At 41.0% G+C, this 26,389-nt stretch overlaps 1 long non-coding RNA gene across 1 annotated transcript; it reads left to right on the top strand.

The window, feature by feature from the left end:
* The first annotated feature begins 292 nt into the window (after positions 1 to 292).
* Positions 293 to 26,389, top strand: LOC131494965 (uncharacterized). Its single transcript, XR_009253686.1, has 3 exons — positions 293 to 766; positions 23,103 to 23,147; positions 23,924 to 26,389. It is a non-coding gene; the product is annotated as an uncharacterized LOC131494965 (long non-coding RNA).

Genomic DNA, 26,389 nt, shown 5'->3' with positions numbered 1-26,389 from the left:
GATCTCCCTTTCCACACCTGTTAGCCGGTGGTCTGCAACTTGTTTTTAGTCTCCCACATTACGTCTTTCCTAGTGGCTGTTTAAAGATTCAGATGTTAGGTTCACCTAACGATCTTCCACATAACTTGAGCCCCAGAGGCTTCAGAAAAGTTCAAGGTCAAATTCAGTCTACCTGGCTGATGATACAAATGTTTTCTATTACGATAATTTCTTCAGAATAATCAGTAATCTCATAATCAGTAATCTTGTCTTTACATATCCTTATTCTGATATATTGGTTTAGAATGGTTGGTGTGTCAGCGCTGAACAAACCGTCATGACCTGTTTTCTGGCTGATGCAAACAGATTCACCCTTGTAAAAAATACACTGAGTGGCATTAGCTCTTAATAGATAGGATTTAATGGTAGTATCTGCAGCTGTCGGCTGTGGGATTTCTTTTTAAGAGCGCAGTTATGATTTAGGCCAGACACATAAGACTATTGCAATTAGGGAGGTAACTAAAAAGGCTTAAATGACCTTGTAGGGAGAGGGGTCTGTATTCCCAGCTGCGCTCCCAGTGCCGGCTAAGCATCCTGTCTAGATGGGGAGATGGTGCAACACCCCAGCCTTGGAAAGCATATCAGAGGGGAAGGAAGGGAAAGGGTGGTTTGAACTACAAAGTTCAGTTGGCAAACACAGCTCTTCTCTGTCTCTCTGGAAATTTATAAGCCAACTAGCAAGCAAGGTGGCAAAGCCGGATTTCCAGTGGGAGCAATGTGTCCCGAGGTAAGACACTGCACACAGAAACTGAGCTCAGCTTTGGGGCAATCGGTGGGTGAGTGGGCAGAAGAATTGGGTTGGGTTTGCAGGGACAGGCAATGGCTTCGCAGCACTTCATAAGCGCAGTTGTGGCCACAGGCTCGCTCGTGTCATTTTGTACGCAGTAATGAAGCCTGACGAGAGGTCTCCTGCTTGCCCGATAGCCGGCTGTTGTCCTAAAAATGCAAACCATCGCCTCAGGCCATGGAATCGGGAACAGGCAGAGGACAGAGGCTCCGGCTGGGCCTCCCACTGCTAGCTCTCCCTTCAGCACTCCCGACTTGGACAGAGAAAGCTGGTCTTTACCCTTGTACATAAGGACACAGAAGAAAGGGATTTTTTAAGGTGTCCCAGAGGCCGATGGTTTTAATCCAGACTTTTTGCTGAGCAGATATTAAAGATGGGGGAGGGGGGATGGCTACCACCAATCCTCACGTCCCCATGTGTTTTCTCATGCAAAATAAGCTTTTTGAACTTGAAAGCTGCATTTTCGCTTAGTTCCCCAGTGCCCCCCTCTCCCCCCTCCACCTCTATCCTCTTTGTTTTCTCTATAGAGTAGGCAAGTAAATCGGACCCTCCCTTAGCAAGTCTTTTAACGATGGCTCATTAATAATCGATGGGCCTGGCGAACGCAGGGGTTCACAGCTCCGGGGGCGAGGCAGCCGCAGACCCCGCGCCACGTGGGAGACCCCGGCCTAGAGGAAGCCCCCGGGCCGAGGCTGGCGCGGCGGGGCCGCTGATCTGGAGGCTGCGCCTAGACCCGCAGATCCACGGAAAGCAGGCCAGGTCCGGGGCTGCCTGCCTGGACCGAGCTTAGCTATGCAAACCGAGTCGTCCCTTTCCGCAGTGTTTGTTGTTTGTTTTTGTTTTGAAATGCTGGCTTCCTGCTTCCCCAGCAGCCTGCCGGTCCTAAGACTGCAAAGACTTCCTTGACTTGGGGAAAGGCAAATTTTGAGTGGTAACTTGTCCCCCATTGGCTCTGAGGGTCTTTGTTGCCCACTGCTCGTATTTCAGAAGCCCTCCTCCTATCTCTTGTCAGTCTCCTTGGAAGCAAACCCTGAAGTTGGGAAAAAAAAAATATGCATGCTGTTTCCTTGTGTTTTTAGGCATCTATTATTTCTATGGAATTCTTGACAGACAACAAAAGATTAAAAAAAAAACTGTCGATTTTTGCTGTCAAGGAAACAAGCTGTTCTCCCCATTTAAGGCTCCCTTGGTAAACCTGGTTAGAAACTTTATTAAGAATTGATGAATATAGTCAGTCTCTCACAGAAGTCACCTGGAGCTGTTTCTAGATCTCCACTATACGGAGAGCTTGATGAATCCCTGAAAGTGAATCCCGGCTGGATGAATGACCCTGGTTTTCTGAAAGGCCTGGTGGAAGGGGGCTGACCCAGGTGGGGCTTTCATGTGGTGGATGCCCTTGTGCTGCTCTGGAATAGGAACAAGAGCACTAGCCCCTCACACCTGTCTAGCGTTTCCTGGTTCAAGAGCCCTTTCAAAGAAACTATCAACTTTGCTCCCCTGTAACCCCGCGGGAAGGTAGAACATGCCGATCAGGTGGGCCACAAGGAAGTGATAGGGAGACCTCCAACTTGCTGCCCCCTTAGGGTTGCAAGTAATGGTAGCATGTAACCCCTTCTCTATATGTTTCCATCTTCCTTTGACACATTTTTCTCTTTATTCACCATTACGTATTTGTTAATTACTTTCCTTAAAATGCTACTTTCCAGGGAAATGAGGCAGGTATTCTGGGTCATTCTCCTTGCTGTGTTCATATCCCTATTGATTCTATCTCTTCTTGGTTAAGAGCCAATCTGTCCCACGAACCACTGTGATTTCAGTAGGACTTAATGAACTTGAATTGTGACCACATTGGTAGGACTCTGTTTATGTTTACACAGTGGTTTTAACTTTGTTGTCTTAATAGACCCTGACAGCAGTAATTTGGATATCTGGACCCACAAAACGGAGGCCACCCCAGTAGCCCGGCCCATGTCACACATCTAAACCTAAGTCAGCCTGCACTTATGGGAAATATTTTGCTCTTGGGGAAATCTACCACCCACCAATCACAATTCTCCAACTCAGCTCTAGCTAGTTTAACTTACCCTAGAAAGTAGGCCCTCATGGGGTGCCTGGGTGTCTCAGTTGATTGGGTATCCATGACTGATGACTGAGGTCATGATCACTCAGTGGGTTCAAGCCCTGAGTCGAGCTCTGTGCTGATAGCTCAGAGCCTGGAGCCTGCTTCGGATTCTGTATCTCCCTCTCTCTCTGCCCCTCCCCCACTCACATTTGTCTCTCTCTCAAAAAATAAATAAAAAAGAAAAAGAAAGTAGGCCCTGCTGGCTCTATAAGGAAATCCCCGGCCGCCTAGCCAATTCCGCCTTGTATCTGTGTTCTGCTTCTGATGCTCTTTGAAACTTGCTCTTGCCCAAAATCCCTCGAGAAGAGTGGCCCACTGTTTGTGAGGCAATGTACTACTCCAATTCATTAATTATTTTCCCTTGGATAACGAGTATCAGACTTGTTATTAAGTGGTATTACTTTCGTTATTTGACAACCTTCATAGCAATCCCATGAAGTAGGGATTTTCAACATCCTTCTCAGATAAGACAGCTAAAGCTCAAGAAAGTTATGAATTTTCTCTGCCCCCCTTTGTCATGCTGCTACTTGCCTGGCAACTAGGGCATGTTCACAGATGTACAAAGCTTATCGTCTATTTGGGGGAAGCCTGTAAGCCAGCAGTTAAGCTGTGGTATGTACCCCAAGAATCATAATTCAAGGTAGAATTGTAGTCCTCTGAAAAGAATATGAGCAAAGTACTGTATCATTTCACAGTAGGGAGAGATTCCTTTTAATGGAAGGAACATATAGAGTGGTTGGTTAAAGTCATGGTCCTTGGTATCACAGGGACTTGAGCTGAATCAGCTTCATTATTTGGTGGCTGTTGATATTGGACAAATTATTTAACCTAAGTTTTAGATTCCTCATCTGTAAAACTAAGTTTGTTATACTTACTGAATTTCCATGGGGATTAAATGAGATAATCCATGTAACTCATGGGGACTAGACAGAGTGAGGACTCAAAAAATGGTGGCAATTGTTGGAATACTCTGCATGCTTGGGATTTTGACAGCTAGAGATGGGGCAGATGATGACATTTCTGTCTTTCTTTTCTTTTCTTTTCCTTTTTTTTTCTTCCAAGTGTGATGGAAAGAATTTTAAGAAGGGGTAAGCAGGTTGTATTTACATTTTATATAAATCACTTTCTGACATTTTCTGCTTCATAGTCCTAAAATTGCACTGTGTGGTACAAGTCGCTTGCAAAGAAGGTAATTACCAAGATAGTTTACAATTTGACCAGTCCATTACAAAGCACTATTACCTCTTCTCTACAAAAGTTTCAATAGATATTGTTGTCTCCTATTAATAGAGGAGAAAATAGAAGCTCAAGAAGAAAAATAACTTGTTTCCGGTCACACTTTTAGTAGCCGGACCAGATTCCTTCCTTTTTCTGATTCTTGTTCACGACTTCTTTCCTTGAAACTATGCTATGTCTCTTTTGCCTAACATTTTCAGTATACTAGGCATTGCTTCAAGTACATTATACATTTTAAGTCAACTAACCTGTACTGCATTTCCTTGAAGTTGGTACTTTTGTTAACCTACAGGTAAGCGGGTAGGGACAGGGAAGGCAAGTGACTTGCCCAAGGTTTCTTAGCATGTGCTGGACCTCTGCTTGGCACTGTTCCCATGAAATTATGCATCCCCTGGTTGTGTGCTCCGTGACCTCCAGTTTATCTTCTATGATTCCTTCCACCTTGTTCCAAACCGAATAAGAACCAGCCTGAGGTGAACAGGTCGTCAATAGGTGTCTGCGACACCGGGCAGCTCACCTCGCAAGGAGACAACAGCCGAGAGTATTTGAATTGCTCTGTTGCACACTTTCCAGGCTCCCTGTGACCAGGAGAGACATGGCTTAGCAGAGAGGCTGCACAAGTGAAGGTTCTGGGGCAGCTGGGGTGGGGTGATCATGGGATTTGAAGTAAACAGAGCTGGGATGAAGACCAGTGCAGCCATGGGCACTTGCTCTTCCAGAACCCTAAGCAAATCATTGACATTTTGAGGGGGGTCTATGCTATGTCTGAATTGCTATGTCTGAAAAAAAACTGGGAGTAATATGAGCATTTTCCCACCTGCCTCACACATTGTTCTCAGGATAAAATAAAGCAGTGTATGAATATGCAATGTGAAGATTCTACACTGTATATAAATAGAAAGCACCAAAGGCCTCCAACCATTTTTAATATCAAATAAAATCCTGATTTGTCTATTGTCTAGAATGACGAGTGGAAATAATTTGTTTCTGTAACTGAACCCAGATTAGATCTCTGGACACCACCCTTCTATTAACGCACCTTGATTTTTGAATCCATGGAATTATTTTCACTTCCACGTCTTTTAATGATTGCCATCACATTCCTCATTTTAGGAGAGAATCTGAACCCACAGGTCTCATCAGCTTAACACCTTTGTCCAAAGAAGAAAGAGGGGACACTTTCCTGGTTTGTAACATTAACTGATAACTTTAGTCAATGTGGCCCCCTCACCAGGGTATGGGATATAGGATAAGGTCACATTCATTTTGTTATTCAAATTATAGTAGCTGTGTTTCATCCAGTTTCCTCTTTCCCCAAGGGGTTCCATGAAAAAACCAAGACCCTTAGAAATTTACTCAGTCCAAAGAGCTTAGTCTCCATAGATACATCACTTGACAAAGGAAGAAACTAGAACATCTGGCCAAATGGCAGAAGAGCCCCTTTCTCTGCTGCTGTTGTTGCCATCCACAGCAAACCCTGCACGTTGAGGAGCCGATATCCTGCCTATTGACAAGCTGCTCTGTCAAGATTGTAATGGGGTCACTGGTGGTTTGCCAGCATGAGGATCCGGGAAGGGATCCGGGAAGAGAGCCCCTTCCTGCCCCAGGATTCCTGAGCCTCCGGGGTGAGAGCCCCACGCGAGCAGCAATCTCAGTCCTCATGCCCACAGCACTGCCCTGGGGCTGCAATAGTTCCAGAGCCACCATCAGAAGGGAGTTGAGCCTTGGCCACTTCGGGGGGCCTAGGACCAGTCCTCCTCTCCAGCAATCCTGGTACCAGGGTTTAGTCACCGCTTTGGGACTCTCCTTTCCTTCTAATGACTTTCCTCCTCAGGGTCCTTTTGTTTCTCCTGCAGCCTAGTGCAAGGGTCGTCAAACTACAGCCTGTGGGCCACATCAGCCTGCTGCTGTTTTTGTAAATAAAGTTTTATTGGAACACAGCTATGCTCATTTGCTTACATATCTTCTATGGCTGCTTTCATACCGTGGAGTGGAGGACCTATGGTGACACGCTGTGGCCTACAAAGCCTAAAATGTCCACTACCTGGCCCTTTGTGGAAAAAATGTGTTCAGACACCCGTGACCATCAAAAGTGTCATAGTGACATTGATTATGGCAGTAAAATGTTCTTCTACAAGGTTCTGTAGTCAAATAAATGGAAGGATGTAAATGAGTGCATGTGTGAGGGATAGCGCCAATCATCAAAGCAGCTACACTCCAGGTTCTTGTCAAACCACCATCGGCAATTCTTTTATACTCTGTCCCCAGCCACAATGATTTTCTCCCCCAGAACAAAGAAGATGAGCTCTAAGTTGATTTGAGATCTCCACTTCCAGAAGTAGAAATAGGTAGCAAGTTTTAAATAGAGAACAGCCTGACTCATCAGTATCCCAAACACACGCCCAGGGATAGGAAATGCTATCATAGGGAACAGCCAATGGCTTCTCAAAATAAATAAGTGCTCGTACTCGGAGTAGTAGTAGTCACGTCAGGTGCCTTTTGGACTACTAAAAGATAAAGAGACATGAAATCAAACTTTTTTGGAAGATTTTGTGAACGGTAATCTTTATATTGAAAAACATTCACGAGAAAAGCACTAGAGTCATGTTGACCCAACTAATTAAAAATGAGAAGATTCACAATGTAGTTGGCTTTTCCTCTCTTGCTTCATGAGCCTTGTTGTCCAACAGCCTGAGCTAAACATGCTGTGTCAATCTTCTCTTTTACATTTCCTGGGTGTTTTCTTCTGAGATTCTGCAACAACCCTGTCATTATTTTAAATATTTTTGCCTGTAAATTTCAGAATACTTGATCTGATTTTAATAGGATCCATGTGTGAAATCCTTTATTTTTTTTTTTTTCATCTATCGTTCTGATTCTTTCTGCTCTTTAGTACAGCACAGCTTGGTAGCACTAGGTACGTCTTGTTGAAAGTATGTCCATAAATATGTCCCTTGCAGCATGGAACAGCTTGTTAAATTGGCAGTCCTCAGCAGTTTGCCTAGAAAAGTTTGCCTCACTTGCGATAGTCCAAATGTAGGGCAGAACACAGCGTAACTTTTTATCTAATTTTACCAATTGACATATTCTTCAAATTTTTAACTACCTCGTGTCTTTTCCTTACAGTGCCGACACCTGACTTTAAAGTGGCTAAATGTTCTCCCAATTGCCAAATGTGGATAGGGAAATTACCTTTTATTACTGGATATTAATCTGGGGAGAAATTAAAGAAAATAATACAATAATTTAAAACAGGATGCTAAATACACTGTGGGAAATGCATCCTGAATGGCTGGGGCCACTGATTTCTATTCCTTAGGTGGGATTGGTGTTGTTCTTCTTTATGGCAAGGGTGGGGCTCACTAATTTTAATTTTTCAAGTTTTGTTGCTGTCCTTTAGTGGTATACAGTACTTAATAATACCCCCTCCCCTCCTTGTTTTGGAGAAAGAGAGGGCGAGTGCAGGAGAGGGGCACAGAGAGAGAGAGAGAGTAGAGAGAGAGAGAGAGAGGGAAAATCTTAAACAGGCTCCATGCTCAGTGCAGAGCCTGATACAGGGCTTGATCCCATGACCCTGGGATCACAACCTGAGCCAAAATCAAGAGTCAGACACTCAACCAACTGAGACACTCAGGCACCCCTAAGATACACCATTACTGAGACTGATACACTTTGGGATTTTATTGGTATGCTCTGATTTTCATCTCTCACTGCTTAGGATCCTGTTAGAACTAGGAGTGACAAATATAGAAGGACTTTCAATCCATAATTTAATGTCACAAGGATAAGCCTTCAATGCCACAGCCCTTTGCCCTCACCTCTGTGAGAGGAGGCCAGGTTTTCTCCCTCCCTATGTCTATAGAACATGGTCAGGCAGCACGTATGTCTTCAGGCCTCAGAACACCAGAAAAACTCCTTGTCAGCCTGTAATTACACTATTTACAATGTACCAAACCTTTTCCTGGGGGGAAACCGCACAACGAAACAAGACAAAACAAAGCACATATCTGAATGTGGCATCGGTGAAGGGACCCACAGCTTTGTGTTCAGTAACCCTGTTTTGGTGGCCACACCCTCCAGATGGCCCTAAGTGCTTTCATGAAGTTGCCTGAAGAGAATGCATTTTCCATGCTTACTTCCTGTCTTCAGATTTTATCACTCAGCAGAGTATTTGCCTGTTTATGAAGAATTTATTAGAAAATATCATTGCTGGAACAATTCTTGAAGAAAGCCTTCTTAGAAATCCAAAGTGGGCTTTTTAGCAAAATGACACATACTTTTCCACCTTCTTTTTTTTTTAATGTTTATTTATTTTTGAGAGAGAGAGAGAGTAAGCAGGGGAGGGGCAGAGAGAAAGGGGAGCAGAGGATCTGAAGCAGGCTCCACGTGACAGTAGAGAGCCCAACACAGGGCTCAAACTCACTAACTGTGAGATCATGACCTGAGTCCAAGTTGGATGCTTAACCGACTGAGCCACCAGGTGCCCCTCCACCTTTTAAACATGCTTTCCCAGCTGCAGGTGAGTAAGGACCACTGCATTTAGATCATTTTAGTTTTACTGAAATTATGTGAGACATAGACTCGCCTTTGATTTTCAGAGGTGAACATTTATATTCCACACCTCTCTCAAGGGTAAGAGACAGAATCTGAATCTCTGTCTTAGTATTTCTTAAAAGGGCGGGGGGGGGGGGGCGGTTGGAGTTTTACTGACTTCAGAATCAATCATCTTGGGTAGAAGTTACAAGTGCACATTGCTGGGATTTACTTCTAACTCACTGAATCAGAGCCACTAAGGTAGTATTGGGGTAATTCTGATGCATATGAAAAATTTGAGAGCATCACATCCATTGCCCTGTACATAGCTGGTGTTCAATATATTTGTGTGTGTGTGTGTGTGTGTGTGTGTGTGTGAAGGGAATAAAAATATTCCAAGGAAATTTTAAAAATTATTCAAATATAGTACGGTTTAAAAAAGAATTAAATGTCCTTCAGGCTTTATGTTGATTTAACCATGTTAAAACTGTGACCAAAGACATTCTAAATTGTGGAACTGTGGTTGATAATTGAAAGAGAAAATCTCTTGGCATCTTGAAGAATATTTTCTAATACTCTTGGAGGGGTCTGTAAAGCACATTTAAAATAACTATCCTGGATCACTTTACTATTTTTTTAATTAGAAAAATTTAATTATTGCCAAAAGCTATTTGCTGGAATTATATAAAAATGTTTACAGATGCCTTAGGAAGAAAACAGCAGAATGTGGAACTAATTGTGTTGATTCAAGATAATTATGAAACACAAATGACCATTACTTATAACAAGTCCCCTGACAACCAAGGGTTGACTCCAGGGATCAGGCTCAAATGAAGGAAATAATAATAATAATAATAAAAGAGTGGTGATATACTTATGTGGTAATAATCAAAGTAGAAAATGTGCCCTATTCCCAAGTTAATAAAGGCCTTTAGCGACATTTCGGTTTTTCAGTTACACAAGCTATATTTTCACTAAGTAAAGCTTCTTCCCCCACCCCCTAACTTCAAAGGAGTATCTTGTTTTTAAAAATCTTGAATTCCTATCGCATTGACTCTTGGGAATACGAGGTGAATGAATTACGTTTCCTGACTTTCCCTTATGGTGGAGAGAGACATATTTGGGTATGAATTATTTTCATTTCTTTTCCATCCTAGATTTTCAGTGAGATTTCTTGCCAGGGTTGCAGGTAAGAGCCCAGAAGAGACTTTCTGGGTGCTATAAGATGTCTTGGCACAAAAGACCTGAGCAACTATCATCAGGGTGTTTGCAGGTGGTCCCCAACCTATGTGGACTTCTTGTTCTATTGTGATTTGATCATGCTCTATTTAGACTAAAAGGTAGAATTAAAAACACAGAAAAGTCCAGAAACTTCTATTGGGAATCACCCCAATAAGAAATGTTAGAGGACCAAACATGATTTTGAGTCTTCTATTGAACAATAACATCTTGGAGAGAGACTCTAACACCTTTGTAGGAAAACAGTCAGGTTTCAATTTCACATTACTAAACTGAAAGACAAGCTGTAAATCAACATGTAAGTCACCAGATCAACAATGTCTAATAGAAATAGAAGGTGAGCCACAGATACAATTTAAAATGTACTGCTAGCTACTTCAAAAAAAGTAGAGAGAGACAGGTGAGAGTAATTTAATATTTTATTTAACCCATTATTTCCAGAATATCATTTTAACATTTAATGACTATAAAGATCGTTAATGAGATATTTGACATTCTTTCATCATACTAGGTCTTCACATGTCACTTTGAATTAGCCAAATTTCAAGTGTTCAATGGCCACATGTGGGTAGTGGCTGCCATATTGGACAATTTAGCCCTGGACTGTTAATCTTCCATCCATGTATTAGTTCTCTAAGAGGGACTCTTTTGAAGGATGAATTATTTCAAAGGCTGTAAAATGTTGTCATTTCCATGTGATCTTAAGATGAGTATGTGTCAGTGAATGACCAGGAGTGACAGTGGGAAATGTGCTTTCTGTTGATGTATTTGAAAGTTACCCTTGGGTTTTCCCAGGCTGCAGAGGATGACCTTTTCCAGCACTGTTACTTGTTCAGTTGCTGCATTTACTAGGTTGGGCTGTCAGACAGACACTGCAGTTTGCAATGTGCTATGGCTGTGCTGGACTGTTGGACTGTTGGATGATACTTTAAGATGTCTTTACTCTCTGCTAGTGGCTGTCTCACTGCAGCTTGCTATCTAGCAACTGCTTATGCCTCCTCTGCCAAAGATGCTGAGCCAGTGGACTGGTCTCATTCTAGGCTTTCACTGTTGGCTAGTAACTGGACAGAGATCTCAAGGAGCCAGACGTGGTGTTCATGGCAAATGTGAGTCTCATAGGCAGAGTGAAGGTTGAGCAATACCGTGACTCAGTGTTTAGACTTAATCTCAATCTGGAGTGTTACACATCAGTAATATATTATTGACTTAGAAACATATCCGCTTTCTTGAACTGTTTTCATTTATTTCTGGATTTCAAGTTCAGAAAGTTGATAATTATATATCATATAATTCATGACACCATATCATTGGTTTGCACAGGTTTCTGTCAACCAACTGACTGATTCACTTATATGTCACCTATCTCTCTATCAACTGTCCATCCATCTTTTTATCAGTCCATGTCATTTGATTCCCATTTTTCAACTTCTGTCATTCTGGTTCTTTCTCCTATCACAAACAGTCATATTAATATGTTTAATGATATCTTTTTGTTTTCATGTTTTTATAAGACATTTGTTCGTGCATTCTAGTTTATACAAGTGTCATTATGTTATACAGATCATTCTATTTTTTTTATCATTATAGCCTATTGATTCTAAGACCTATCCATATAGCTATGTAAACATTCAGCTATTTGTTTCTAATTACTGTAGAATACTTCATAGTTGGTATCTACCATGGTTTACCTGTCCACCAGCAATAGACTCCATGATTGCCTCACACCATGACAAACAGCATTGTGATAAATATCATGGAGGATGCCCCCCTTCCCCGCCCTTCCCCCCCCCCACTGTATGAGAATATTTTTGAGAATTGTATCCAGGAAGAGTACTATTTGTCATAGGGAATATTTAATTTAACTAAGTACTACCAAGTTGCTTCCAGAATGTCTGCACTGGTCTATGCTTAAATCATCAGGCATATGAAGGTTTTCATATAGCCATATGCTCAACAATAATGGCATTATTCAGCTTTTCAATTTTAATCAACCTAATGAGTTTCTTAAACTTTTTTATGCTATCATGTCAAAGTGTATGGTAAAACATAAAATTGGGAAGCAAACTGAGGTGATAAAATCCAGTTTTCTATTCTTTTTGAAAAACATTTGACCATGTGCTGGTTGATACAGGCCTAGAGACAAGTCACTATGCTCAATAAAAGTAGTGAGAGTGGGAATCCTTGTTTTGTTTCTGATCTTAGAGGAAAAGCTTGAAGCTTTTCACCATTAACTATGGTATTAGCTGTGGGTATGTCATAAATGGGCTTTATTATGCTGTGGTACATTCTGTTTATACCTACTTTGTTGAGAATTTTTTATCACAAATAGATACTGAATATTGTCTAATGCTTTTTCTGCATCTACTGAGATGATCATATGATTTTTATCTTTCATTTTGTTAATTTGGTGTATTGTGTTGATTGATTTGCAGATGTTAAACCATCCTTGTATCTCTGAATTAAGTTCCACTTGATCATACTGTATGATTGTTTTAATGTAATGTATTATTGAATTCAGTTTGCTAATATTTTGTTGAGGATTTTTGCATCTGTGTTCATCAGGGATATTGGCCTGTAATTTTTGCGGTGTTTTGTCTGGTTTTGGTATCAGGGTAATGCTGGCCTTGTAAAATGAATTTGGAAGTGTTCCCTCCTCTTTAATTTTTTGTCAGATTTTGAAAAGCGTAGGTGTTAAATCTTTGAATGTTTGGTAGAATTCACTAGTCTGATCCTGGACTTTGTTTCTTGGGAGGTTTTTTAAGACTAATTCAATCTCTTACTAGTAATCAGTCTATTTAAATTTTCTATTTCTTCTTGACTCAGTCCTGGAATATTGTATATTTCTAGGAATTTATCCATTTTTTTCTAGGCTGTTCAGTTTGTTGGCATAAAATTGTTTGCTTATGATCCTTTGTATGTCTGTGATATCAACTGTAACTTCTCCGCTTTCATTTTGATTTTATTTGAGCCTTCTCTCTCTCTTTTTTTTTTCCCCTTGGTGAGTCTACCTAAAAGTTTGTCATTTTAGTTGATCTATTCAAAGAACCAGCTTTTAGTTTCATTGATCTTTTCTTTTTTTTTTTTTTTTTTTTTTTTTTCATTGATCTTTTCTATTGTCTTTTTAGTCTCTTATTTCTATTCTGATCTGTATTGTTTCCTTCCTTCTAACTTTGGGCTTCATTTATTCCTTTTCTAGTTCCTTTAGGTGTAAATTTAGATTATTTGTTTTGGATTTCTCTTATTTATTGAGCTATTTAGATTTCTCTTATTTATTGCTATGAATGTCCCTCTTAGAATGGCCTTTGCTGTATCCCATAGATTTTGGTATGTCATATTTCTGTTTCTAAATATTTTTAAATTTCTCCTTTTATTTACTTGATGATCGAGTGGCTGTGCAGTTGCATGTTGTTTAATATTCAGGTTTTTGTGTTTTTTCCAGTTTTCTTCTGTCCCCATTTAGGTCTGTTAATATCTGCTTTCTAATTTTGATGGTTCTATGTTGGGTGAATATATATTTATAAATGTGTATCTTCTTGCTAGATTGGCCCCTTTATCATTGTTTAATGCCATCCATTGTCTTTTATTAGAGTCTTTGTTTTACAGTTTATTTTGTCTGATGTAAGTATGGCTACATCAGCTTTCTTTTAATTTTCTTTGCATGGAATATATTTTTTTCATCCCTTAACTTTCAGTCTCTGTGTGTCTTTAAATCTGAAGTGAGTCTCTTGTACGCAGCAGTCTCTTTTTTTATCCATTCAGTCACAGCCTTTGACTGGAACATTTAGTCCATTTACATTTAAAGTAGTTAGTAGTTAGTGATAGGTATGTCATTTAACTTAACTTATTAACTTAACATTAACTTATTGACATTAAAAAAAATTTTTTTAATGTTTATTTTTGAGAGAGAGAGACAAAGAGACAGAGAGAGAGAGAGACAGTGTGATCAGGCGAGGAGTAGAGAGAGACACACACACAGAATCTGAAGCAGGCTCCAGGCTCTGAGCTGTCAGCACAGATTCTGATGCAGGGCTCAAACTCATGAGCCATGAGATCATGACCTGAGCCAAAGTTGGATGCTTAACTGACTGAGCCACCCAGGTGCCCTGTACTTATTGACATTTTTAAAAATTGTTTTATGGCTGTTTTTGTAGTTCCTCTCTGTTCCTTTCTTCTTCTCTCTCTTCCCTTGTGGTATGATGAGTTTGTTCAGTGTTTTGTTAAGATTACTTTCTCAATTTCTTTTGTGCATTTACTATATGTTTTTGATTTGTGGCTACTGTGAGGTTCACATGTAACATCCTAGGTATATAACAGTCTATTTAAATTGATAGCAACTTAAATTTGAACACATTCCAAACTCTACATTTTTACTCACTCCATCCTCATATTTTATATTTTTGATGTCACATTTTACCTCTTAACAGCCTGGTTTGTTCTTGATGTGTCCCTGTTGTTGAGGGTATGCCAAGACCTGTCTGTGTTCCTAGGGGAGGAATCTCATTTAGCACCTAGTTTCAGGCTGATGAGAAGCCAGAGCCTCAGGCAGCAGCTTTTAAAATATGCAAATATACATAGTCCTGTGGGACCACAATTGTAAACCCTGTTGGCCTCCAGACCAGGAGATCTGGAGGTTGCCCCTGGGTGATGGTTGTAAAAATTGGAACTCCAGATGTGTGTGTAAGCTCCTTTCTGAGAGGTATTTGCCAAGGGAGTGTGCCATGATGGTGTCACTCTGCTCACATTCCTAGGAGTACCTCCATAACCTCTAGATGTGTGAGAAAACTGAATCCTTGCTCCTTAGGCTGAAGGTACAGGATAAAAGAATAGGCCTTTTTCAAGGGAAGACTGGGGTTGTGTTTCAGTTTGCTGTCTGTGCAGAGCCCTGGGCAGGGGGGTAGGGGCTGCCAAGACTATCCTTCTGATTGTTACAATCTCTTGGAGCTCAGGAACTCCAGCCCCCTTGGCCACAAGGGCCAGGCAAACATGGCATCCCCTGTGTGGTTTATGTGGACCAGCCATCTTCAGTAGGGCAGCTGGAAATATAGGGGCTGGGGCACATTCACCGGCTTCAGAAAAGGCAGTGGGAAAATGTCTTGACTGTTTGGCTTCAGCAATGCTGGAGGAGAATGCCTTGACTATGGGTATATGCTTGCCCCAGGACAGAGGTGGAAGAATGCCATGACTGCTCCTATTTGCCAGCCCCAGCCAGGGTGCAGGGTGAGTGTTGCAACTGCCCATGCTCACCAATGTTAGCAAGGGACTGGAAGAATGCTATTACAATCATTGGTGCTCACTTGCCCCAGCCAGGGAGCAGGGCATCACTGCAGCTGCCTCCCCTCTCTGGCCTTGGCAAGGCAGTGAGATAGTGTCATGACCACTTACCCCTTCCTGACTCAGCGAGGCAGTGGGAGGATGCCGTGCCCGAATATACCACCAGCACTAGTGGGATAGGTGGAGAGCACACAAATGGAATGCACCAGTACTTCCATCTCTGGAGAGCACTCCCAACTGTCCCCTGCCCCTCCAGCAGATTCCCCCAGGCCAGAAAATGAATCTCCTTTATATACAGTTGAGGCACTTTTCAAATCAGTGCTTTTTCACCAGATCCTAGGGTGAGAGAGACTGCCCACGAGCTATTTAACAAGAGAATCTGTTTTTATAGCATTTTGTGTCCCTTGGACATTAGCCTCATTGATTTTCTAAGCCAGACATTTTTGGGGGCTTCTGTCTCTGATGTAGATCCCAAGGGTTCTGGTGTCTGATTTGGGGGACCAATCCCTCAGTCCTCTGGGAGAAGTGCCAGACATGTGAGATCCCTCTTTACTCTGCATCGAGGCACAGGGGTAGGGTTTTTGGTGGAACTGTGTCTCTACCTCTCCTACTCATCTTGATGTAGTAGTCCTTTTATCCTCTTGTGGAGAAGCAGTTGAATTAGTTTTCAGAGGGAAATGATCAGTATGTAGCTGTAGATTTGATATGTCCATAGGAGGAAATGAGTTCAGAATCTTCTCATGTTGCCATCTTGAATCCCACTTCTCATTCATCATTTTAAATAGCTTCCTTATGTCCATGCACTTAACAAACTTTCAGTAAACATTTGTTGAGTGAATAAATGAGTAAATGAATGGCAAAATAGAGGGCTATTAACTTGCACGCCATGTAAAGGCAAAAGAGTGTGTCTGTTACTCTGTAATATGAGTGACAGTGATTATGGGAAGGTGAGAACAGGATCTAAAGACAGTAAATTAGAGGATATGTACAAAATGAAAAAATTACAAATAGCACAATTTATACACATATGCTCTTAGATAATATTCATAATTAGGTTCAATGTAAAATAATTTCAGAAATTATCTTACACAGTTGGTAAACACTACTCTTTGGAGTTTTAAGAAAGTCCTTACCATTTGAACGAAAGTACAAGGTCATTCCATAATTTGTTACCAGTATGAGATTCATCTTCGTGCACTCACTTCCCAACTGCACAACTTACTGACTGAGAACTACTGTCAGTTTTCCAGTCCATTCTTTAACGCCTTACAAGAGACCTTGCAAAAAATTCTAAACCTTCCCTTCTGACTTTGGATCACTCTCAGTTCAGAAGCTGTAATGGGGTGTGTGCTTCTCAAGGCCTAAGCTTTGGTCCTGCCCTTCAAAATCAGGCGTTAGCTCATCTCCAGCTTAGGGTGCTGAGAGAAATTTCACAGTCAAAGGTAGATTGGTTAAAGCTAATAAGAGTCTAAAAACCTATGAAGACAATAGATAATGTAGCAAGTCAAAATTGCAGAAGTTGTTACCACTGAGTATTCAGGAAGAAAGAGGTAGAGCTAAGCACATGGACCAGAGATGTGAGACATTTGCCTACCTTAGTAAAAATAAAGGACCAACAATACTAGATTCTGCCAGATGTTTGACATTACATCAGAAAGATGCTGAAGTTAGCACCACAACATGCTTTGCTCACAAAGGTTGGCAGATTCTGGGATGAGAGATCCAGATGGCTGAGGGTGTGGCTAGTTGTGCTGGGGCCAGAAGCTCTTTGCCACTTGTCTTACCTCCAGATATTTTGGGCAAACCTAGAACCATCCCACCTCCATTCAGGCAAAAATAGAGAAGGTCAGAAGGTTGTTTTGCATGCTTCCCTTCCATTATCTGATTGCTGAGCACCCAGTTTCTCCAGGTTTTCCAATTTTCATTGGAAAAGTCAACAAGTAGAGGCTACAGTAGAGCCCAAACAGCAAAGAGCAGAATGAGCTGATCTGGTCTTTATATCCCTTCCCAGACTGTGGCACTGATCCTGGAGCTGCACTCAGGCCGGGAGGGATATTCTTCCTTTGCCTCATTTCCTCACATCGTGAGGAATTAAGGGATAGTATGGACTTTCCACTTTTATGGGTTGGCCAATACTTTAATGAGATCAGATCCCTTTGACTCTTGTTAAATTAGTAAATGAAAAGGTAGTTGAGGGGCAAATTAATCTCTTGTAGCAGTTTTGCCCTTCTAGCAGATATTAGTTAAGGGTTTTAAGGGCAACAGATGATTTTCTTTAAATTTTTTTTTCTTTTAATATTTATTTATTTTTGAGAGAGAGACAGAGTATGAATGGGAGAGAGGCAGAGAGAGAGGGAGACACAGAATCCAAAGCAGGCTCTAGCCTGCTGGGGGTGATTTTCATAAGCAACTGACCCAAAAAATGTTTCCGGCAAACAAATTCACAGCAAATTTTGGGCTACAGACATTATAAACTTATGATCGGGATAATATGTCTGTTCTCCAGTTAAAAGTATGTGGTCAAGGGGCTCCTGAGTGGCTGACTTTGGCTCAGGTTATAATCTCACAGTACTTGAGTAAGAGCCCTGCATAGGGCTCTCTGCTGTCAGCACAGAGCCCACTTCAGATCCTCTTTCCCCTCTCTCTCTGTCCCTCCCCCACTCACTCTCTCTGTCTCTCTTAAAGTAAATAAACTTTTCTTAAAAAAAAGTATGTCGTCAATATATTGCATTATATGTTAATGTGTGTATCAGTATATGCCGATATGTATTACCCTTACACATACAGATACATAAATAAGAGGGGTGAAAACCATAGCCTTTGCCTTCTCTATACCCTCTACAGAGAGATCCTAAGCAGAATCTTGGTGTTGTCCCATACAGAAATGGAGAAGAGTATTAAACCATATTTAATAATAATAATAATAATAATAAAAGGTAAGTGATCAAATGCCCTAAGCAAATAAGCCCATTAGTTCAAAATATTATTATTATTATTATTATTATTTTTACTTTTCATTTTCCTTGGACAGCAAAAGAATGACCACCGTCCTCCTCTGACCACCTTGCCACACCGACTTGTTATTATTTAAATTTGATACATAATTATAAAGCATCATCAAGGCACCTCAATTCATTCGACTTAAAACTCCCTGGTATTCTAAATGCAGTAGCAGTTTCCAACATGTAGTCCCCTGACTGGGATTTTAATGAAGGATGTTCCTTTTCCTGGTTTTTTTTTTTTTATTTGTTTGTTTGTGTGATTCTGTGAAAATATTTAGCCATTTTCAGCTTCTGAGATAGTTTTCCAACTATAAAATAAATATCTGGTGTCAAGCATTTCTGCTTCAGAATGAAATGAGAAGCGAAAGGCAGTATCCATTAATTTATAATTAAACTAGTTGGGAAAGGGAAGCACATGCTAGCAGATTGGTCCTCGGTGACTGATACGCTCCCTGCCACAGAGCCACTGCTGGAGGATGATTTATTATTTTTCCTAATGTTCCTCATTCTCGTTTCAGCCGAGAAGGTCACCCACAAAAGACAGAATCCAGAAAAGAGGCGACACAGTTTGACTTTGGGTGGCTGCCTTTTTTTTTTCTCCTTTTCTTTCACTTAAATTTCAGTATTTACAGCTTACCAGTCTTAAATTTGACACTCAGCAGACATAAACTGTATTCTTGAGAGGATTAAAGGATTATTCACTCACTAGCTTAATCAGATTAATCAGAGATTTTGAACAAGATATCTAATGCCATTCACAAGATGAGACGTGTGATCACTGCCTGCTAGTTGAACTTGGCTTGAGCAGGCACACACACACGCACGCACACGCATACACTCATGTACACACAAACACATGCATTGATATTTTACACACTATGATATTATTATTTAAAAATACTTGTTTTTAAAAAAGTTTTTTTTTCAATGTTTATTTTTGAGAGAGAGAGAGACAGAGCATGAGTGGGGGAGAGGCAGAGAGAGGGAGACACAGAATTTGAAGCAGGCTCCAGGCTCTGAGCTGTTAGCACAGAGCCGGAGGCAGGGCTCGAACCCACCAACTGTGAGAACATGACCTGAGCCAAAGTTGGAGGTTTAACCAACTGAGCCAGCCAGGTGCCCCCAAAATACTTGTTTTTTAATCATAATCAATTAGCTTCTAATGCTTACTTTATCTAATGAGAGAAAGAAAAAAAAAGGTTATGTGCCTCTATATTTTCTAATGCTATTTAGATTTGAATTACTTTGTTCATTATAGGTTGAATTTATTTTTGTAACTGCCTATTTATTGTCATATCATTCTTTAAAAGAATCTCTGGAATTTTTTAAGGAAAAATAATTATTTCCATTTTTTACATCCATAGAAAGTAACCCTTGAAATCTGAATATTACTGAATTAAGTTACAGTGTAAGAATAAAAAATAACCTGAAAAATAGATTTATTTGTTATTAATAAACAATAATTATTGTTTTTCCATTCCTATTAGGAGCTTAAATTCTATTCTACATTTATTTTAATAAGCTCCTTTTTCTGCAGGAACAGGAGGCAGCAAAGACCCTTTGTACTGCAGACATATTAAACCAGGATGGGACCAACTGTCCCATTGTAGGAACTCTTATTTTAAAGCAGCCTGAGTTAAGCAGATTTTGTTGGATTTACTTTCATTTGGGTCTTATGCTATTTGGAGGATAGAAAATATAATATTGGAAGTATTCTCAAAGATAGGAAGAAGCAAAATTAAAATGTGAGCCCTATGCGTCCACTCTATTAATCAAAATCACCTGATCTAGGAACTCCTGAGACCCTGGGAGCAGAATTTAGTTATTGCTCCGTATTGGCATAGTGGTTCAGAAGGCTGTGGATTTTGATGTTCTTGCTTCCCAACTAGAATCTTATCTCTGACGGTTATACAATTATTATGAAATCTTCATTAATCTGTACAATGCTCATTAATGTTTGGTGGTGATGCTGTCTCAACATAGAATATGAATACCTGATATTTAAGCTTGTATTGTGTCTCTGATGTTTTGAAGTCCTTTCACAGATTACAGCAACCCCATGAAATAACAAAGCACTGCAATACCTATTTTATAGCTACAGAGAGGAAAAGTGCTTTATCCAAGGTTAAGCAATAGAATTAGGGCCAATATCCAAGTCTTTTAGTTTTGAGTCCAAAATAATGCCACTCTTTCTCCTGTTGTGGAGGTGTTGTCTCAGTAATGGCTATGGGTTTGGATGGCTCCAGCAACACCTACCCTGCCCAAAGAATGTGTGTGTGTGTGTGTGTGTGTGTGTGTGTGTGTGAGAGAGAGAGAGAGAGAGAGAGAGAGATGGGACACAGCTTAGTAAGTTTATAGGTATGGTTTGCAGCAATGAAATAAAATAAACAATAGTTCCAACTTAGCAAACACTGGAAACCAAAAACAGCCAATAAAAGTGAACAATGAATTTTGGTCAGTTTCCTGGGCTTTTGAGCTGCAATGAGATTTTATGGCTACGCCACAGCCAAAAGTTAGCAAAGGATGAAATCACGAGCCACTATTTCACTGCTCATCGGAGCAGTCGGAACGCTGGCTAACTTTTACAGTGTTTACGATTTGCGATGCACATAACCTATATTATCTCATCTAATCCTGAGGTACGTTCCTCGTTGTCATCCCTTTTTCAGGTGGAGAAACGGGAACACAGAGAATTTAAGTAACGTGCACAAGGTCTCAGGGTTACCAAGTGGCAGGTGGAGCCTACAGCTGGACGCAGGATGTCTGTTCTTCACCACCGTGCCCACTTCCCTGCCATCAAATATGCATTTACAGTTCTGGCTGCTTTACAAAATATGATTTCTACACTGACACCTAGTAATCTTCATTGTTGCACTGTGTATGTATTTGTAGTCCTTTTACCAGAAATGGTGACGCCTGTTCTGGTTTCATTTCAGTCATAGCATGCTTTAAGGGCTTAGTCCGCACCAGATACATGTGAGATGTTTTCTCATTCATCTCAGTTAATCCTCACTTGGGAGATTGGAATTGTTTTGCTCATTGGCAGATAGAGAATGTGAAACTGGGAGAAAGTAAGCAACCTGCCGAAGTACAAGGCCAAGTAAAAAGGCTGCAATTCAACCCCAGCCTGATTCCATGCCCTCTTGGCCTCTCCCTGCACCTAACATGAGGCCGCAGTTGGGGGCAGGGAGGGGGGTGGGGGCAGCGCACTGAGCTTTTCAGCCTAGCCTTGCTAGAAGGGACAGAACCAGCACACAAAATAAAAACATTCCAGATTTGCAGGATTACCTTCTCCCCACATGGGGGCCAGGAAGTCTCCTCTCTCTTAGCATGTTTCATTAACACTAAGTAATCAAGCCCAGTTTCCCTTTCCTTTTCCTGGGCCCTAGTAATCTTTTTCACTTTATAAAACTACATTTTTATTTTTAATCAAATGCACTATATTATTTCTGATTCTCTTCTTTCCTTTTGGAGAGGGTGAACCGTATTTGGTTTTCAATTTGCATCCCTATAAATGGTTTTTGCTCCAAAAGCACAGAACAATGTGATGTTACAAAGATCAAGATCATCTGTTTAACTAGGGTAGAGCTAATCCCAAACTTATTCCTATCTGTGCTGGGTAGAAAAAGGATAAACATTGGGGAGAATGCTGGTATTTTTAAAAATCCATGTGCTATGTTCAGGGACCAGGAATTATTTTAGACAGACATGACTAATTTTTTCTTGTGTTTAACTATCATTTGCAAAATATCTCAAGTATAGTGAGCACAAGAGCCTCCCAAATACACACATTTCCTGCACATATCCACACCTTCACACAGTGTTATGGGCACACATTTCCTCAATGCCCCAAAGTGGAAAAAAAAAAAGCTGGTTTAAGAATAAACCTCTTCTCTGAAAAAACACTTGCCTTGGATTAAAACCACACTAAATTTCTTCCTCTAAAAATATTTGGTAGTGACTTTATTCTGTTAAGAGCAGTTGTTTTATTTCACAGAAAATGTAAATAAAGCCGTACCATCATGGAAGTTGATGGGTTTTATAAATGAACTTACAAAAATGAAGTTGGTCTGTTTGATACATTATTGTCTTTATTCAACTATCCACTGGAAAGGTCCCTAATATGTCAACTGACATGGAATGGAATAACAGTGGAATAACTTTGGGCTTGGTGTAGGAAGTTATTTGGATGCAATTACTTTTTGAGGAGATGTAAGCAGCTTGTGTGTGTGTGTGTGTGTGTGTGTGTGTGATTTCTCATAGTCACTTTTTTTTACAACTACTCTGTTGTAGCTTATTCTGCACTCCCAATAAAGGCTAATACTTCTGGAAGAGCCAGATCCTTGAGAAATGGTGTGTACGAGATTGTGGACTTAGCATTTCACAGAGAGAGAAATCCTGTGCCATTTTAACATAAACCAAAGAGATTATGTGACTTAGTGGGCTCTGGGATCACTTATATTTAGTGTGTGAGCGAAGATATTGGATCTCAGTAATTGCAACCATTGGGTTAACATGGCAGTTATTCGAAATGAATGATTCATGTAGGTGAGCCTTCAAGGTTATGGGTCACTGAAAAGCTTTCCCTAGATTCTGCATATAGCTGCTCACTGATAGGGGCTTTCCTACATTGCTGGGGTCTCCTGGTGGCAAAGGCCAAGCTCTTCTCTCTTTCCCTCTCTCTTCTGTGTGTGTGTGTGTGTGTGTGTGTGTGCGTGTGTGTATGTGAGAGAGAGAGAGAGAGAGTGTCCATGTGAGAAGAGACTTCTCATCTCAGGTGTACTGTTTATGGAAAGAGCAGTGAAGACAGGGGACATGGGCTTCTTAGTGAATCTGCTTATAAGTATTTATTTATTTATTTATTTATCACAAGCCCGCTGCTGCTGGAGTTTTGGAAATGTCCTATATCCGGCCCTGGGTAAGTATTTATATGTAAAAACCAAAATATACATTTAAGATGTAAGTGCTCTACTATATGTAAGTTACACCTATGTAATCAAAAAGTTGAGAATCACTTCATTTACAAATAACGTGTTATTTTGTCAGTATTAATTTTTGCACGTGTTACAGTTTCACTTAGTTTTCTTTTGGACCCTCTCGGAATTCCTAACAGTAAGTGACAATGGTGGTTTGGGAGAAGATGCACATTTTTAACAGCCATCGGTTGGCTCTCTGAGCTGCGCTTGCTCAGCTCTTCAGACATGTCCCCAGCCTTCCACATTATGTCTCTTTCGCAATGGAGAGTTTGCTAAAAGAAATTTTTCTAGAGTTCCATCGTACTTGGGGTTTTCCATTCTTGGTAAACAGTGCCTCGGTCCCTTATGTTTGACACACAGGTGGTCCCCTTCCTGCCATTATTGTAGAAAAACAATGTAGAATTGTAAAATATGTAAAACGAACCAGAAATCCTTAAATAAAAAAGAATGAGGCCAATACAATGGAAGCCATGATCCCAATAACAGAAAATAGGATCATGTCGCTTTATTTCTGAGCAGCTGGCCCTCCTGACCTCTTAAAAAAGCAACACATTAATGATGCATTCGCAAACAACTTGTTTTTACCTTGTGCTGACAGTCAGGCAAGTGGGAGGTTAGAGAAAAGAAGGGAAGGCCAGGCAAGGGGATTGCTTTGCTGTACAGTCTTGGTTTCCCGGCCTTGGCTGATGGAATTATTGTTTATTTTTTTAATTTTCAGAGGTAGGCTGATGACAGCTGAAGAAGACTGTATTTGCTGAGGAGCAGCATGATGGTAGAGAGGAGCAGAGCTCCTGAGGGAGACCTAATGGTTCCTCTCCTTCCTGCACGGAGATAAAGACTTATAATAAGCGTGCATGTTCACCATCTGGCTCTGTGCATGTGGTCCTTATGGAGGGGAAAGCAGCACAATCTGTAAATGATCAGGAGCCATGGCGCTCTCTCCAGAGAATCCACGATGCAATCAAGGTGACAGATGGCATGGCCACTGCTGTGGCCTCATGGAGAAGATCAAAATCACCTTCAATAAACTCTGACTGAAATGGGCATGAGCACCTCAAAAAAGTCAGTTTGTCAGTCAAACTGCGACAGCAAGCTGCATTGGGGAAACATAGCGGCCAGCTCTCTGTTTTCAATCGTTTCCGTCTGACTGGGCCTGAACTATGATCTTTCTCAAATTGTCCTTTCTGTTTAGCTGAAGCAGGCCAGCAAATTGCCAGATTCATTGCTTTATTGAAGAAAATTGAAAACACGATGTCCTCAATTCCGGGGACGTGCGACTGGCAGGTGCTGGGACACCCAAGCGCTGAGAGTGGATCCCCGTGTCTTCAGCCCAAGTTTGCTCAACTTTAGGCAGATTTTTGGATATGAAAATAAAATGCAAATATGTGCCTGGCCTGAAAAGATCAGCTGGCAATGGATATGTGAAGGGTATTAGATGTCCAATAAATGTGTGTAGAATAAACACAAGCTTGAAAGGAAAAGGAGGAAAGGAGGAAGGAAGGAAAGAGACGAAGTCTCCGTGTTGTTGGTTTCATGTATTTTGACAGCAGGCTGCCTTGATGATAGATTCGCTATCCATTTCCTTTTCTGTGCATGTTTATCGAATATAGATTGCTGTGAACTTGAAGCCTGGGACATAAGATCAGCGAAATACAGGTGGAACATTTTGTCCTAAACAAATTGTATAGAATTTGTAGAGGTCAACGAGTTCAGACAAATTTCCATTTTTGACCCCCTTCCTTCCACAGCTGAAACATTTTTGAAAGGTCCAACTGCTCGTAAAACTAGAGGGGGATGAGTAAAAGTTACCTGTAGTGGGAGAAAAATACTGTACTGTCTTTTTGAGAGGTAAGGGCACTGATTTCAGGTCAAAGATGATGGATCTTAATGAAAGGACTCTCCCCCTCCCTCTCCCTCCTCCTCCCTTGGCAGAGTTCCACTGTTGTTCTTCCTCCCAAGCTCCAGGAAATGTACATTTCAAGCAAAAGTCGACTTTCCCAACCTTGTGGTTTCCCCAGAACCCCGTATCTGTTCTCTGATCCTGGTGTTTTATATTATTAAGCCTGTGAGGATATCTCACAATTCCAACATCCCATTGATTTTCCTACTCGAGACCATAATCTTCTAGTTTGCATACTTGCTTTATTTAAAATCCAAATCCTGCTCCCGCCCCTGTCCCCATACTCCATGTTGTAAATTATTTGCTTGACAGCTGAGAAATATCTTACTATTGGGTTCTGGATTCTCATAATGGCTTTCTTTTCCCTCATAGTTGCTTCTGAATGCTAATGTCCTGCTGTAGAGATTTACAAACAACTGAAGGACTTCATCTCTAATCTGTGTACACAAAGCGAGAGAAACTATGAAAAAGGGCTCATATTTTGAGTAACAGAAATAGCAAGGACTTCATATAAGGACTGTCTTTTCACAGAACATGTAAGTGTAGCTGACTTGTTATGTGTCACGGTTCCATGTGGTCTCCTGGGAGCCAGGGACTAAATTTATTCAGGAGGAAATATCTATGGAGTGCTGAACACCTTCTAGGTATAGGCTGTGTCAGGAGCTGAGAAATAAAACTTCATAAAGAAAAGTAGGTATCACACAGCACTTTTATGGTCATTCTCCCCTCCGGCTGGCTCTCTGCTGAGCCCGTTTGCATTCTCATCAATAATAGCTCTTGTGGAACACAGGACCCAGACGTGTGGGCTGGTGGGAGCATGCTGTCCTGTCCCTGGAGACGCTGTGTGTATTCTCCATCCTGGCCTTTGGCTCTCTGGAATGACAGGCTCTGTAATAGACATGTTCATCAACACGGCCACAAGGAGGGGTGGCAGGATGGGTCATTTCTGTCTATCGGTAGCAGTTTCTTCCCCCCCAGACTCCAGCTGCTCACATGGAGTTATGCTTCAGAAAGGCAAATGGGTCTAATCCTTTCCTTAAGGAAAAAGATTATATGGGGAAATTCAGCAGGGGCCAGAAGGTTGAAGTAGCCTACACTGGAACACGAATGTTGTGAGGCAACCAGCAGGAAATTTAGTAATCAGAGCTCGGCCTAAATTCAGATAATTACGTTCAAGTTCTCTCTTGCGTGCAGTGTCACCTGATCGTATGCAAATTGTGTAACCATATATCATTACTCTCTTTTATGTCCTATCATTCCTAAATAATAAATTGCTTAGAGAAA

This window comes from Neofelis nebulosa, chromosome 14, assembly GCF_028018385.1.
Source record: "Neofelis nebulosa isolate mNeoNeb1 chromosome 14, mNeoNeb1.pri, whole genome shotgun sequence".
NCBI lineage: Eukaryota > Metazoa > Chordata > Mammalia > Carnivora > Felidae > Neofelis > Neofelis nebulosa.
Note: the sequence above shows the minus strand (reverse complement) of the source record. Positions and strands in the feature narration are given on the sequence as shown.